Source organism: Protopterus annectens, chromosome 11.part0, assembly GCF_019279795.1.
Source record: "Protopterus annectens isolate FY-2018-M chromosome 11.part0, PAN1.0, whole genome shotgun sequence".
Lineage (NCBI taxonomy): Eukaryota > Metazoa > Chordata > Ceratodontiformes > Protopteridae > Protopterus > Protopterus annectens.
In genome coordinates, this window is record NC_056745.1 from 1441239748 (window position 1) to 1441256426 (window position 16679).

The following is a 16679-nucleotide window of genomic DNA, read 5'->3' on the forward strand; positions in this document are numbered from 1 at the left end:
GTTTTGTTACTATTATAAAATGCATTGTTGGATTGTCTTAATGCCAGTGTTATGACTCTGGAATGCCATGTCTGTTGATATATTCATGTTATCTCTCACACTACACTCTATATTGTGCATTTAAGCAACAAGTGGATGAAGGTTATTGCTGCGGGTCCCTTTTTTGATTAATTTTCCTTAGGTCTTATAGAAGTTTTCACTTGCTTAATGACATCCAGAGACAAAAAAAGTTTTCTGGTTTCTTAGGCAATGTCCACTTTATCAGCATTAGGTAAACTATTTCCTTGTCCATATCAGTATATAGATTAGGGAAGGCTTGGGACACAAATAGGGTAACTGAGATATGATTTTTATTTAAACTTATGAAACTCCACCATTTTAATATTTCCTTCATAATGTAAACCTGGAGGAGGGTTTGTGGGATGTTATAGTATCAATTGAAAGTGTACATGATGCTTAAAATGTGTCACTGAAAGCTTTTGTCTATGCACCAATGTTTTTTTCAGATATTTATACTTGTTTTGTGATAAAATGAGCATTATTATCATATGTATAAAAATATCTTAGTTAGCGTCCTCTTGGAAACATGCTGAGTAGCATTTGACAAGGTTAGTTAGCATGCAAGTCAGCAATGTCACCTGACCAAATTTGGGTAACTGGTGGTTTAGATACAGGGATTTATTTTCATTCAGTTATACATAATCTTAGTATTTACTTTAATCAGTTGAATCAAAGGCAGTTTATATACTATTTCACTATATATAATGCTAGAAGACTGTGCACTCATAGCAGAGTATCTAACTATCTTTAGGAATATGTGCCCTTTGGTTACCAATTAAATATATGTATGTATCACATTTATGCTAATATATGTGGCAGGGTCCACTTGCAAGCATTGTGAAACAGCATTTCATAGGCTCATTCAGAAAAAAGTTCAGGAATGCCTCAAGATAAATGTTAGATGATCAGTAAGTTAGATACTGTGATTTGTTTTAATTCAAAATTATGAATTTGTGTCGTACTGATATTTTGTCTAATAACTTGATCTAGAAGGAGTTTATGTGGTATTTCAAGCTATCAAACAAAAGCTTACATAATTCTGGTAAGCATGTCAATATTATCTGATGCCTAATATTCAGATATTTATACTTATTTAACAATAAATAATATATGTATGCATATTTACATATTTTATGTTACTATCTTGTTCAATATCCACATTGTGACATTTCACATGAGAACTCAGCATACAAGTCTAGAATGTCTGCTGCCTCAAAATGGGGTGGTCAATAAGTGAAAAAGTATGATTTTTTCCATTGTGACTATGTATCATAGTAATATATATGTTAACAGGTAGACCAAGAGCAAGCCTATAAGCTACTTCATGGTATCAAATGAAACCCTTCATAAAGGTGGAAAAGTTATCAGAACTTTCCAGCTACCACCACTCTGTGGATATCTGTATGAGGCTGTTTAGCAGTAAAATATGTATATATGCATACATACCATATTTTTCTAAACGTCTAAGGCAGTGTCTACTGAGAAGCAGTGTGAAGGGGCATTTCAGATAACCCAGTCAGCATACAAGTCAGTAATGGCTTCAGAGCCAAATGAGCTACTATGTACCTCAGAAAATGTGATTTTCCCTACAGTATTATGAATACATGTCCTAAGTTAATGATTATATGTATAAGTTGAACCATAGTACTCCATGGTATAAAAAGATATCATACAAAATGGTGGAAAAAATTTGTACTGATAGCTGGTATCTAACTAGCACTACTTTGCAGATATTTATGCATACAAATCGTAATTGTGCATAGGTTTATAAGTTCATAGATTTATGCTAGTCTAATGACCACCAGGGTCTTTACTAGCCTAGCTGTGCAACCCAAACCAGTTTTGCCCCAGAGGTTCATGGACACTTATACGGTGTTGTATATTAGTAAGGTGGTAACTAAAGTTTATGTGAGGGACGTATATTAGTTGGGGATTAATTTACTTACTGTTTATATGTGTTCATCAGAGACATTGAGGCCAGACCAGGGGTTATTTGCAATTTCCCATCCAATGATTAAGGTTTCATTTGAGCAGGATCAGGAATGAACTCTGCTTCCTAGCACTGAACAGTGACACAGTAATGTTGCTTTGATATATATATATATATAGTTAGTTTTTTTAAGGGACTAGATAAAATACTAGCTAATATCTGAAAGTCCAAGGGGGAAACAGGTGCATACCATCCTTGTCAAAGCAATGAAGATATTATCAATGTCCTGCCATGCTGATACACACTGAATTTCCCTGGAATGACACCAGAAACTAAGCTATTTATTAAAATCAAACATTTTCTGTTTATACTGTGGCATCATCTTTGGTGAAAGTCAAATGCTGCTCTATACAATGCACATACCTGCCTGTGATGGGTTCCTATCACATAGTCGAACTTTTACAAGTTCGAACCACATATGGTCGAGACCATACGTTTGAATTTGTAAAAGTTTGAGCGTTGGAATAGAAATCTCCATAAGCAGAGGTTTCCATTCAATTCAATGTGGCGTGATCTCAGAGTTGGTATATTTAAGAAGCGGAGGGTGTGGTAGATGCAGCCCCCCATGTTGGGGGTGCAGGGGGGCATGCCCCTCTGCTTAAAACAAGTTTTTGTTTTGTGTGTTCTGTAGTTATTTTTTTTAGATACTCGACGTTCTGTAACTTCAAACATAATGGTTCTAATATAGACCCCCTGTGACACATATTCAAAGATATCCATGTCTCTTTTCATATAGTCCAGTGAAGTATATGTCACTCGTCTTGTATATCTGAATAAGATGAAGAGGCTTGGGTGTTTGTTTAAAAAGTTTATTACATATAAACACATCGTGATGGATGGAAGGAACATTAGACTTAAAAAACTAACTCACTACTACACACTTGCATGCTTTCACCCTGGTTACTCACTCAAAATGGCACTTTTGCTTGCACATGCTCAGTACTTATATGCACGTGCCCACTGACTGGAATGTTTCTTAAAGGTATATCACACACTGATCTACATCCTCTCTCTTTACTGAGCTGTCTTAGATTGACATTGACATTTGAATAGGCATGCAATTATACAGACAATAATAAACAAAACAACAATCATATCCAGGTTGCCTTATATCTGGAACTACGTCTGGAAATGCAACTTGCTCTCATAATGTAATAGGACTGAATTCAGTAAAAGGGACGGTCACTGGAGAATGTTCTGCTTCAGGACTCTTGGGGATATTCTCAGGAAAAGGGATTGCTGACAGAACGTCCTCTGGAACAGTAAAATTGGACAAGTCACTCTGAGAATTAGAGATTGTATTACAGGCAAGATGCTGTAACACTGGCTTGGACACCAGTAATAAATTCTTCCGATTCCACCTAAATTCCATTCTTTGTGATTCCACAATGTACAATCTCAGCTCTTGACACAAAGGTTATTACATATAAACACATCATGATGTATGGAAGGAACATTAGACTTAAAAAACTAACTCACTACTACACACTTGCATGCTTTCACCCTGGTTGCTCACTCAAAATGGCATTTTTGCTTGCACATGCTCAGTACTTATATGCACGTACCCACTGACTGGAATATTTCTTAAAGGTATATCACACACTGATCTACATCCTCTCCCTTTACTGAGCTGTCTCAGACTGACATTGACATTTGAATAGGCATGCAATTATACAGATAATAATAAATAAAACAACAATCATATCCAGGTTGCCTTATATCTGGAACTAGGTGTGAAAATGCAACTTGCTCTCATAATGTAATAGGACTGAATTTAGTAAAAGGGACTGTCACTGGGGAATGTTCTGCTTCAGGACTCTTGGAGATATTCTCAGGAAAAGGGATTGCTGACAGAATGTCCTCTGGAACAGGAACATTGGACAAGTCACTCTGAGAATTAGAGTCTTTATTACAGGCAAGATGCTGTAACACTGGCTTGGACACCAGTAATAAATTCTTCCGATTCCACCTAAATTCCATTCTTTGTGATTCCACAATGTACAATCTCAGCTCTTGACACAAACTTTTCACAAATCCAATGTGATCAAAACCTTTGATGTCTGCATTCTCACTATCTCCCCTTCTTTTAATGAAGTGAGTAGTTTGCTGGTCTTATCATAATAGGACTTCTGGGACAAATGCTTTTTCAACAGTTGGGCTTTTACTGCTTTATTGTTCTCACCACATGGAACCAATAAATTGCTACAGACTGGTAATGTGGTTCTGGTTTGTCTTGACATAAGTTTCTAGGCAGGTGAATCAAGATGATTATCACGAGGAATGTTTCTGAGATTTAGCAAGTTTAGAAAAACATTGGTATTGTCACGTCTGGAGTTCTCTAGCAGCTGTTTTGCACTTTGAACTGCATGTTCAGCCAAGTTGTTTGACTGCAGGTACTCAGGATGGGAGTATATCAAAAGTTCAAATGCTGAAAAGTTTGAATACCAAAACCTCGAACTTGAAATCTGAAAGATTGAAAATATCGAGGCCGCGGAACATCAAATTCTTTCACAGGAAAAGAATTTGGTGGGCCGTTTCCACAGCTTTGCCATTTCCTCCACTGTGGTGCAATCTCAGAGTTGGTATATTTATGTTGGGGGGGTGTGGGGGGCAAAACCCCAACATTAGAAATAGTTTGTAGTGTTTGTGTGTTTCACGTTTTGTACTGCAGCAGCGATTTTTTTTTCCCCAGGGGAAAAAAATTGCTGTTCTCAGTCTTTGAGGTTTTCAGCTTTCATGGTTTTGGGTTCAATGTTATAACATTCGAAGTTTTGACACTTTGATATTGTGATATAAATCCCTCAGGACTACTTGTAATATGAATAAAGTCCCACGTTTCAGCAAACTGTTTCAACTGCTGACTTGTAAACTATGCATCATTGTCAGAAATTACTCTATGCCGACTATCACGGACAGAAAAATGTCTCTTCAGCTTAGTAATGACAGTATTGGATATTACATTATGAAGTAGTCAATCTCAAACCAATTTGAATAAGAGTCTGTTAATACCAAGTAATGTTGATCATTCTACTCAAAGATATCTGTGGCTACTGTTGACCAAGTTTGTTCAGGAATCTGGCTTAACTGAAGTGGTTCTTTTTGTTGATGCAGCTTTGTACTATTACAAACAGAACAAGATGAAAGTACTTTCTCAATATCCTTTGACACAGAAAATACTATCCTCTCACCTTTCTTTTGGTAGAATCAGTTCCTGGGTGGCCATGATGCAAGATCTTAATATACTCCTATTGTAAGGATTTTGGAACAGTCACTTTTGGACCTTTCATGATGATACCATTGTCTGACAATATCTCATCTCTGTATGGACAATACTGCTGCACATGTACTGGTAAACAAGATTGTTTTGAATGCCATCCATAAAGAGGTTGAGCTTCTGGAGAATTGAATCTGAAGCTGTAAAGACATGTGGAAGAAAAATTTCTCACTTCCATGACTTCAAAATCAGCAACTTGATTTTCATGCTGTTCAGTATTTTCCTGTTCAATTGGGATAAGTGATCAGCAAGATAAAGAAGTTTGCCTTTTGTGTTAAATAAGACTGAAATTGTACTTTTGCAATTTGAGCATCATGTTTTGCAATCTCACAGGAGCTGTGTGCATTGGCCTTCTCAAAATAGTGACTAGAGATTAGTGGTCAGTTTCTATCTGAATAGGTCAGCCATAAATATAATCATAAAACTTTGAACATGCAAACACAATTGCCAAGTGTTCTTCCTAAATCTGGGAATACTGCATTTTGATTTGGGTACGAGTTCTCGACACATAGGCTACTGGTCTACCCTCCTGAAGAATGACTGCACCTAGATCAAACTTAGAAGTGTCACAAAAAATAGTAACTGGCTTGTGAACATCATAGTAGCATAGAGTGGGTGGACTGGCAATTTTCTGTTTCAAGACATGAAATACTCTTTGGTAATGTTCTGATAAGATTCCATATTTGTATGTTAGCTCTCTTAGCAGTACTGAAAGTTGACTCAAATCTGGAATGAACTTGCCTAAATAATTGACCATGCCAAGAAAACATTGTAAGGCTTGGACATTGTCTGGAGCTGGCGTAAGGCTTGGACATTGTCTGGAGATGGCACCTCAAGAATTGCTGTTTGTTTGGAAGGATCTGGTCATAAACCTGAACTGTAAACAAATGACCCACATAAGTAACTTCTTGTAACCTGAATTTACATTTCTGAGGATTCAGCTTAAGATTCACTTCACTAGCTTTTTCCAGAACTTTCTTGAGGTTTCTATCATGTTCGACTTCATCATTGCCTCCTTCTAGAATATCATCTAATATAATAGCAGATGGATAGCTGCAAAAAAATTTGTTCCATCACAGACTGAATGACTCAACTGGCAGAATTTATTCCGAATGGCATTCTCAGAAGTCTGTACCTCCCAAATTGTGTATCAAATGTGGTTAGCAATGAAGATTTTCGGTCAAACAAATTTTCCAAAATGATATTTTTGCATCTAAGGCAGATAAAACAGTGACATTTGGCATGTGGGCAGCAACCTCCTTGACTGTGTGCATAGGATGATGAGGTATTTTCAAAGCTTTGTTCAAATCTTTTGGATCAATACATATTCTGACATCATTTGAACTTTTCTTATGAGCTACTACCATGGAGGATACCCATTCAGTCGGTTCTGCTACTGGACAAATTACTCCTAATTGCACTATTCTGTCTAGTCCAGTTTTGACCGGGCTGACCTCTGGGTCTAACTTCATGGGAGTTTGCCTAGTCTGTCTGCGAAAATATCAGCATACTCAGAAAAAAATAGTTTGGGTGAAATTTGAGCTGTTCTTATTCAAGCTTACATAGTGACCTTCTTTGTAAAGTGAAATCAGTCCCATTTTCAAACAGTTTGTGAGGCCTAATAATGACTGCACGTGTCTCTTGACTACGTAAAACTGTAAGTCATAGCTGTTCCCAGCAGAGTAACATGAAAACTACTGAGCCTTTGGTTTGAATTTCTTCACCACCATAAGCAACAAGCTTTGCACAGTTTGTCAAATCAAGTTGCTCTGCAGCTCTTACTCTAGCAAACATTTCTGCTGACATAACATTGCACTTCGAACCAGTATCAACTTTCAGCTATACAGGACTCCCATTAATCCAAACAGTACAACAGATTTAATTTTTTGCCCATAAATCTAATGTATTGACTGTTTTACCAAGCAGTGACACACCATCAACATAAAAAGTAGGGTTGCAGCTTTCTATTTCATCAACTTGCCTCTCTGAATGTTCTCATTCCAATGGAGCTCAGGAAGTTGGCACTGTAACTTCCGATGGGTGAAACCTAAGCCTTTTGACAGAATCAAATTACCTCCTCACATTTCAAACAAATGTTCATATCTCTGGAACGTTAGGGGTTATGAAAGAAATATAAATGGCAAACTATTTTTATATTGGTGCTATTCATTAGGTTCTAGATCTTAAACCGAATTTTATAAGTCACAGTAAACACGGTAACTATTACATGTGTAATACTTTGTAAACAACTTACAATATCTCAAGTTGCACACATACTGTCAGCAGCATTTTATTCATCCAGCTGAGAGCTTTCATATGAGACTAAGGAGTTCTGTGTTACGTGGATGTTCAGATATTTAGAAAAATGTGAGAATTATATTTTATTTATTTATTTTTTTATTTTACATTTGTTTACCGGGAAAGTCTGACTGGACACAAGTCCATTTTCAGCAGAGGCCCAGGGAGAAAAGCTGCAAAGTACAATACAATATATATGAGAAGTATAACATACATATAAGTATATGATAAAGCGGAATTAACAAGCTCTTAAATAAACAGCAAAAAACATTACATTCAACTTGATTTTTTAAAGATGACAGTATTGGAATTGCAGTTTACACATAGATGTTGTGAAGTATAAAAACAGGCAGGTAATGCTGCTTAAATTCCATGAAATAATTTATTTGAGGCAACAGGAAATGTTTGCCAGTTTTATAGAAGATAGATATTAGTTCAGTGCAGTAACAATCAACAGTTTAACAAACTTTCCAGGGTAAGAAACTGGTGTCAGTGGAATCCTTGTGACAGATCATAGGTATGTATTAGTCTGGGGAGTAGCAGGAACAAAGGCAGTTGCTTAAATAGTGAGTTTTCACGAGTTTTTTAAACCGATTAGCGGAGGTAGTAGAAGTTATGTGGTTAAGTACTGAATTCCAGATTCTAGCAATAGTGCAAGAAAAGAGACATTTACCAGCATCATTTTTGTGTTTGATGACTTCTAGGATGTTCTGGTTACTAGATCTTAAGGTTCTAGTGTGGGGTTGAATTAGATGCTGGAGTGCTGCGGTTTCGTCGGGAAGGTAGTACAGCTTGTGTGCTGTTGCCAACTGGCTGAGTAGCAATAGTTGAGGCAACTCAAGCCAATTGAGCTGCTTAAGGGATAGAGAGCGGTGGGACCTATATGATGCTTCAGTAGCAAAGTTGGCAATCTTGTTATAACAAGATTCCATTTTGTTTAGTTTGGACTGGCAGAGATTAGTCAAGATAGGAGAGGCATAGAGAAGGATAGATAGGAGATGAGTCATTGCAATGGTGGCTTTGGTGTGTTTAGTGATATATTGTTTGTTCCTATAGAGAAGCCCAAATTTTTGTTTACTCTCTTGTTGGTTTGTGCTATGTGGATGTAAATTTCTACACCTAACAGTTTGGTGTGAGTGGTTGGAGTGATTTGAGTATTATCTTTGGAGCTTATGGTAAAGTTATTATTTAGAGGGGAGGATCTACCAGGGCTGAAAAGAATTTGTTTTTTTGTCTGATTAAGAATAAGTTTGATGTTAGTGAACCATGTTTTGGCTAAAGTAAAGTTATTTTGGGTTAGGGTTTGCAGTTCGTTTAAGGTGGGGGTGGCACATATAAGGGTGGTGTCATCAGCATCTTGTACTACTGAGGCAGAGAGAGAGGATGAATAGATCTGGTTGGTGAAGAGAGAGAACAGCAATGGGCCAAGGTTGGACCCTTGAGGTACTCCTATGGATACTGGTAACAGGGAGGACAATTGGTCTTGTCATAGGACTGCTTGAAGACAGCCTGATAAGTAGCTGTTGAACCATGATATAGAGGAGGAGCTAATGTTTAGGGTAGATATACTTTCAAGAACCATACTGTGGTTAACCATATCAAAGGCTTTTGATAAGTCTAAGAATATGTAAGACACAAATAGACCCTCGTTTCTGTGGTGGTTAACTATATTGGTAATGGGCAGTAGTGTTGTGGTGGTGCTATGGGAAGGTCTAAAGCCATGCTGTGATTTGCAAAGTAGGTTGTTTTTTAGGAGGTACTGGATTAGTTGAGTATGGACAACTTTTTCTAATATTTTAGATAAGGGTGATAGAATCGTGATTGGACTATAGTTGGTGTTACCTCCTTTGTGCAGTGGAACAATATGTGATGTTTTCCACGAGGTAGATACCTTGCACTCTAATAGTGACCTATTTATGAGTATGGACACAGAATAGGCTATAGCCTCTGCAGATATCTACAGGAAATCTGCTGGTAGATTATCAGCTGCTAACGTGGTTGGTTTGAGTTTCTTAAGGAGTTTAGAAATTACTTTAGTGGACACGGTGCGCGTAAAAGCTGGAAGTATTGTTCTGTGTATTGGGGTGGATTAGGGTAGCTGTTGGTATGGAGCTACTGGTACTATTTTGGGCACTGGGTAGGGTTTGGACTGTTTCGGTAAAGTATTTGTTAAATTGTGTGGGAATGTTATCATGGTCGTTTGGTAACACAGGGGTTGGAGTAGTAAATTTTCCTGGGTGGAGTATACCATTTATATATATTATTATTATTTATATCTATATAAATTAATATCATAAAAACAACAGTTAATATCTCTTTACCTGCACTAGACAGAGGTAAATATTAATGCAGTTGAGTTAGCCATTGTGTAAGATTTAAGATGAAATCTTTTAAAACCTTTTACATAGCATGATTTTGGAAATATTGATGCAAATATAAATAAGCAATACTTGACGCCTAGAGGAATCAGTAGGAGTTAACTGCCAATGCACCAGGAGTCGTCACTCGGATGTAATGAGTTAATAAAAGAATGTGCCTTGTTTGATTTACAAAACCTTTTGAAATGATTCCACCTATTACATGTGTGGCATTACTGACCAAAAGCTAAGCACTTTTCTTGTCTGGGCTCGTGGTTACCACCACAATTATGACAGCTGACTCTGAGGCTTGCCACAGGTTTTGCTGAGTCACCCCTGTGCTTTGCTGTATGCACCCTAGACCTTTCTGAAGCTGCTCTGGAGTCGCCACACCCTTTGGCCTGTATCTCTTAAGGTCATGCTGCATACTATCTGCATTAGCTCTGGAAGGTACTGGAAACAAGCCGTTCTCATTTGTAAGCATGTCTGTGTGCTTTTCTGTAAGTTCATATATCTGACAAATCTCAATGGCCTTATTTAATATTAAATCAGTGTCTCGAAGTAAAATCTTGGTCACTGTGTCATTATTAATACCATACACAAGCCTGTCTTTTATCAACTCATCTCTCAAATCACCAAATCTGCATGTTTTGGCCTTATTTCTCAAGTCAGTTATATATGCTGCAAAGGTTTCACCAGGCTTTTGATCTCTTATATAAAATAAGTGCCTTTCCATTCTCATATTCATTTGGGGGCTACACATTTCTCTAAACTTATATTTTAAGCATTCAGGGTCTTCCTGCATTTCAACTTGTACCACAAAATAGCGGTTCTTCCCCTCCCCTGCAAACACACCAGGTGCAACCACAGATAAACGTTGTTTTTCACTGGCTTCTGAACCAGCTAAATTAAGCAGAATAAATTCCTTTGTATGTGCACCTTTGTCAGGAAAAGCAGCCTGCATGAAAATATTATATTCTTGCTCAAACACTCTCCAATTTTCTGGAATATTGTTATCAAACACAAGTGGTGCGGGTCTGCAAAATCCTTCTGGCATGCCTACAAATTATAGTAAAACACAATGCAATCTTGGCCTTGTAATTAAGTACAAAAATGCACAGACACCAGGTACTTGTAATAATATCAAATGCGCAACAAGCTCTTCGAAAGACTGTACTTTGTGAAATATTATTTGAAATTACTGTACTTTACGAAATTACTGCACTGTAATACTGCTCTCACTTGTCAACACTTTGCACACTTCAGATATTTCAAATAGCTTTAGTTAATGCAAAAAAGTAGTACACAGTGAAAAAATGCAGCTGTTTCCCCTTTTTTATACATTTTATGTAATTCAGATATTGTTTCAAATGGTTTCGTGATTATTTCAAATATTTTTATCAATATGTCACAGTTTTGGACATTTCATTCAATTAGAAATTTGTTTTGAGCATTTTGAGTGCTTTGTTTTATATTCCTTATGAGAAAAATCACTTAAGTGAGTTTTAGCACCTAGAATTAGTTTCTGACTTGTTTGCAAGTCGTATGAGCAGTGGGGATGATCCAGTCAGGTATATTCCTCCATTTCTAACTGGTTACCTTAAGGTCCTGAGTCTGGATCCCATTCTGACAGCATGTCACTTGTCTTGTGTATGTGAATAAGATGAAGAGGCTTGGGTGTTCATTTAAGTAGTTTATTACATACAAGCACATCAGTATGGGTTGCAAGAATATTAAACTTAAACAAACTAACTGACTACTACACACACTCATGCTTTCACCCTGGCTGCTCACTCAAAATGGCACTCTTGCTTGCACGTGCTCAGTACTTATATGCACATGCCCACTAACTGGAATCATAAACTCTGATCTACAGTATGGGCACATAAAAAAATGATCAAATCAGGTTGGTACCTGTGGTGCAGGGACTTGATTGGACATGTAAGATTGTGGATCCTAGCTCCAGATAGACAACTAACTGTTATCTTTCCTTGTCCAGCCTGATGACAGGGGCATCTGTATGTCATCCAGTAGAATTTCCTGTGACAAGAGTACCTGGTAAAGTGCTTCCTTGTGGGCTTTGTTCTTGGTGGATTATAGGGTACAGACTTATGTGTGCAAATACCTCAAGGCAGGACTGGTGCCGACAAAACTGATTTACAACAAATTGAAGATCATATCAGCATGAAGAAGTCACAATAATACTTCTACTTGAATATCGACTGTGGTTATAGAGATATTAATAGTCTTTATCATAATTACAGTAATACATTTAACATAGTATCTAATTACTTGTTCAATATAAAATCACTGTTTTGTCTAGCTGACATATTAATATATTATTTTGAAAAGGAGTGTGTGTTGAACAACTTTTGTATGTTAACTTTCTTTAAAACTTTTACTGTTATTCAGATAGGTACATTTCTTTACAGGCAGGTTGCGAAACTGCACTCTCAGGAATTTATCTCAGGTGAACGCTGACCAACCAAGAGCTCTGCAGTCTGGAGTTCTGAAATTCTACTCAGGCAGGGTATTAATGAGTTAAATGCTGAGCCGTCGGAAATTGTGTTCATTTACTTATTTATTTAAACATTAAAAAACACATTTAAATATTAATTGAAAATTTCGACAGTGCATCAGTGCATATTTCATTATTAGGAAGTTCATGTTTTGAGTTATTATGGTTATACATATAACACACACATGTAACTTTGGTGGTCATTCATCAAAATACTCGTAAGAAAATAATCAGGTAACAATAAACATTCATCGTACCTGTCTTCCAGCCACTGGTATTATGCCAGCTGTCAAGAGTACTTCTTTGTGTTAAAGACACGAATTATAAACAAACTAATCTATTTTGATATAAATCTGATTTCTGCACTTTCTAGTACTTTCTAGAAATAAGGCTGTATTCAGAGTGAGTCTTTGCTGATTAAAAGATAAATAAATAAATAAATAAATGAAACAATAGCAATACAATACAGAATTGTGTGTTCCAAACAATATAAATATGATATAAGGGAAAGTTCACTGCCGTTATACATTACAGTAACTATCCTTGCAATAAAATGAGTGGGAGTAAATGTAACTGTACTGATTAAACTAAAGAGGAATGTGTGAGGAAGCAACAGGATATAAAGTTCAGAAAATGTTCATCTGGGGCAGCTAATTAACACCAGCAAGAGTCTTTTTAACTGACCTCAGAGCTGCTGTGGTAAGGCTATATGCATCACATGTGTTAACTTATTAGCTTATTGTTGTAACTGGCCCACACCTAATTTGCTGTTGACTGTCATGTCACCTTATCAATACTGCAATTGATTTGGGCTGTATTCCTTTGAGTGTCTAATTAGATGACTGAAATACACATGCACATAGTGACAACAGTTCCCCTATAAATAAAACCTGCTGCATTAATGAAACACACAGACACAGACCAAAAATCTGTACTGAATCCAGGTTGATAGCCATCAGCTGAATGGCTTGTTTTTGCATACTGAACTGAAGCAACCCAACGCTCTGCATGTACGGAAATGCACGGCCAAACCATAGATAATTCATAACACCAGAGGCCAGCATAGAGAGTACATTAAGCACTTATATACATATATCAAGTATGATTTACATGAAATACTTTATTCAGACCGGTTTCTGCTACCCAGCCTTCTTCAGTGAAACAGCATTACAAATAAATGCATGATGAAACTATATATACACACCCCCAACCAATAACAGACATGGTGCAACCCAGAAATAGCAAGTACTTAGAATATGTATATGAAACAATGAATGTAGGTTCATAATTTGTGACAATAATACATATACATATGTAAATAACAGAATACATATGAAAAAGTTATTTGTACATATGTAAACATACAGACAAACTGCATACATATAAACCAGTCTGAATAAAGTATTTCATGTAAATCATACTAGATATATGTCTACAAGTGCTTAATGTACTCTCTATGCTGGCCTCTAGTGTTTTGAATTTGCATACTGAAGCCTCATATCTAATAAATATTGTACTGTATGACCCTCTTATTCAGGCACAGATGTTCATTTACTGTTTCACTTGAAGCACATGCAATAGACTAGAAGATCCCTGTTGTAACTTTTGACTCGCAATGTGCTCTTCCGTGTTCAAACTTATAGGTGTGCCCTTCTCTCTCTCTTGGTAGACATTTTTATAGCCACTGCATTATGCCTATCACTTAAAGATGGATGCACATATTTGACATCCAACACAGACTTTAATTTTAAACTAATTCTGCAACAAGATAATATAATATCTGCTTTAGACTAGCTGTTTAGTTCAGAATAATTACAATAGAAACCTGCATAGATAGTTAGACTACCTAACAGTTCAATGAGCATTGAAATTGTTGGTTGTATGTTAGTTCCATCTGCCTATACATTTTAAAAATAATGTTGGAGCCATTGAATGTAGTTTTATAAATGACAGGGGAATTAAATATAGCATGATAAATTGCCTTCACAGTATGGAAGCAGTAACCCTCACAGGGTGGTCATTATGGGAAATAATGGACTGCCCAAGAGTGTGGCAGAGGACCTCTCCAGCTTTGAAATTCAATTATTTCACAGTAATGCCTGCTATGGACGGAATTATTAAGCTTAGAAAATGTTCCTCTACCACAAACTTTGTAATACAGGTTGTATCTCAAGGAATACAGAATCATGATATTTTAACTACATATCATGTGCCATATCCAAATATTACATGTTTCACACAGGGTTACACATGTACTCACACTCACTAACACCGAGGCATATACACACAAACACATACGCAGATACATCCATCCATCCACTGCCACACACGTGTATACTGCTACACACATATGCATACCCACCCACACACACACACACACACACACACACACACACACACACACGCACACATGTATAGACATACACACATGCACAGATGGGCACACACACACACACACACACACACACAGACACACACAAATATGTATAGACATACACACATGCACACACACACACACACACACACACACACACACACACACACACACACACACACACACACATTAGCATATAATATATGTTTTACAGCTTGTTTTATTTGTCCAAATCAAACATTGTTTTTTGTTGAGGTATTAGGTGGTAAAACTTGGATAATTAACCATTTTTGGCTCAAAGTAATATGTGAAACGTGTACCTAAGAGATGAGATACTTAAGAGATGTGTAAACTCTTTCATTCTTCAAAGAGAAAAAGGAGGAAGCAGAAAAAGTGTCACCCCCTACAAAGTGCATTCCAGTGTCTCTTTCATCTTAATTAAAATGGTTGTTCCTGATGTTGAGCAAGCAAATAAAATAAATGTCACTGGAGTGTAACTTTCTCCATGCTAGTACACTGATTTCATGGCACGAATAGGTGCTACAACTGAAATAAGACTTGCTGTAGTGCATGAACGAGAAACAGCTAAGTACCCAGAAAACAACTCTTATTTACAAAGCTGAGTGCTTACATTTTCATTTTTCCTGGGTACATGCGCACTTCATGAAGTCGTATTTCAGTTGTAGTTGGTTTGATACTTGCTTTTGGTTCTAAGTTTCTTCATTATGAATAGGTGTTCTCATGATTCACTGGGCTGTCCCTTGCACTAATTCACCCATTTTGAACTCTAAATGGTCAACATGTCTTTCGGCTTTTCCCGGTTAGGGTTCACCACAGCAGAACTCCAGTCTGCTAATATTTGGTAGTTGATTTTTACGTGCCGAGTTACCAGCGCTGACGCACAACCTTCAATGAAGGTACGCCCATTCACACATGTCTCCACGCAGAAGATGCTCTAGCTGAGAATCGAACCAGACGGCGTCTTACTGTGAGGCGACAACGCTACCGCAGCACCACCACCGCGGTCTAAATGGTCAGCATATTTTTATTATTTTAGAAATCCATTTTCTAAAATCTTAAATGATCACTAATGAAAGCAAATTAAATATGTGGAAGGAGGTTTTTAATTTAAACTAACAGAATGGACACACAACTCAGGAGACACTAGGTTTAAGAATAGAAGAGACCTGAGGGGTGAGGCTTTAATGGGAAAGTCCAATTTGGCATAGAATTCATTTTCAGTGGAGGCCCAGGGATTAAAGTTCCAATAACAGGACGTTTAATATATGTACTGTAATGCACAACTTGTAATATAAGTGTGATTACAGAACAGACATTACAATGTTTACAAAATACAAATGAGGTGGCAGAAGAAACAACTATAAAATATCTAAATTTGTAAGTATTTATAGTTTTGTGTAACTAGCTGATTAACATTTTTCTGTTTCCACAACTTTTACAGTTTGAGGGCTTGCTTGTTTACAGAATACAGCTAACGCTTTGCAGATGAGATATTATTAAAATGAGATGGAAGGGATAGTGTACAATATAGCAGATGGGATGGGTAATAGGTAGATGAGAGCAGAACTGACAGAGTGACAGAGGCAGAGAATGAGGAGAGAATGACCAGTAGAAAGGAAAGGAAACTGTGATATTTCATACTGATGTGATGTAAGTACAGAGGCGGGATGGGTAAGAAAGGGTTTTAGTAAGTGTTTAAACAAGTGAGTACTAGATATCACTCTGATGTCAATTGGGATATTGGTCCAAGCTTTGGCTACTGAATTTCAGTACAGAGTGTTCAGTGG

General features: G+C 36.9%; 1 protein-coding gene across 2 annotated transcripts in view; it reads left to right on the forward strand.

The window, feature by feature from the left end:
• Positions 1-16679, forward strand: part of LOC122815892 (potassium voltage-gated channel subfamily D member 2-like) — a 323988-nt gene that overhangs the window by 29848 nt on the left and 277461 nt on the right. The window lies entirely within an intron of this gene.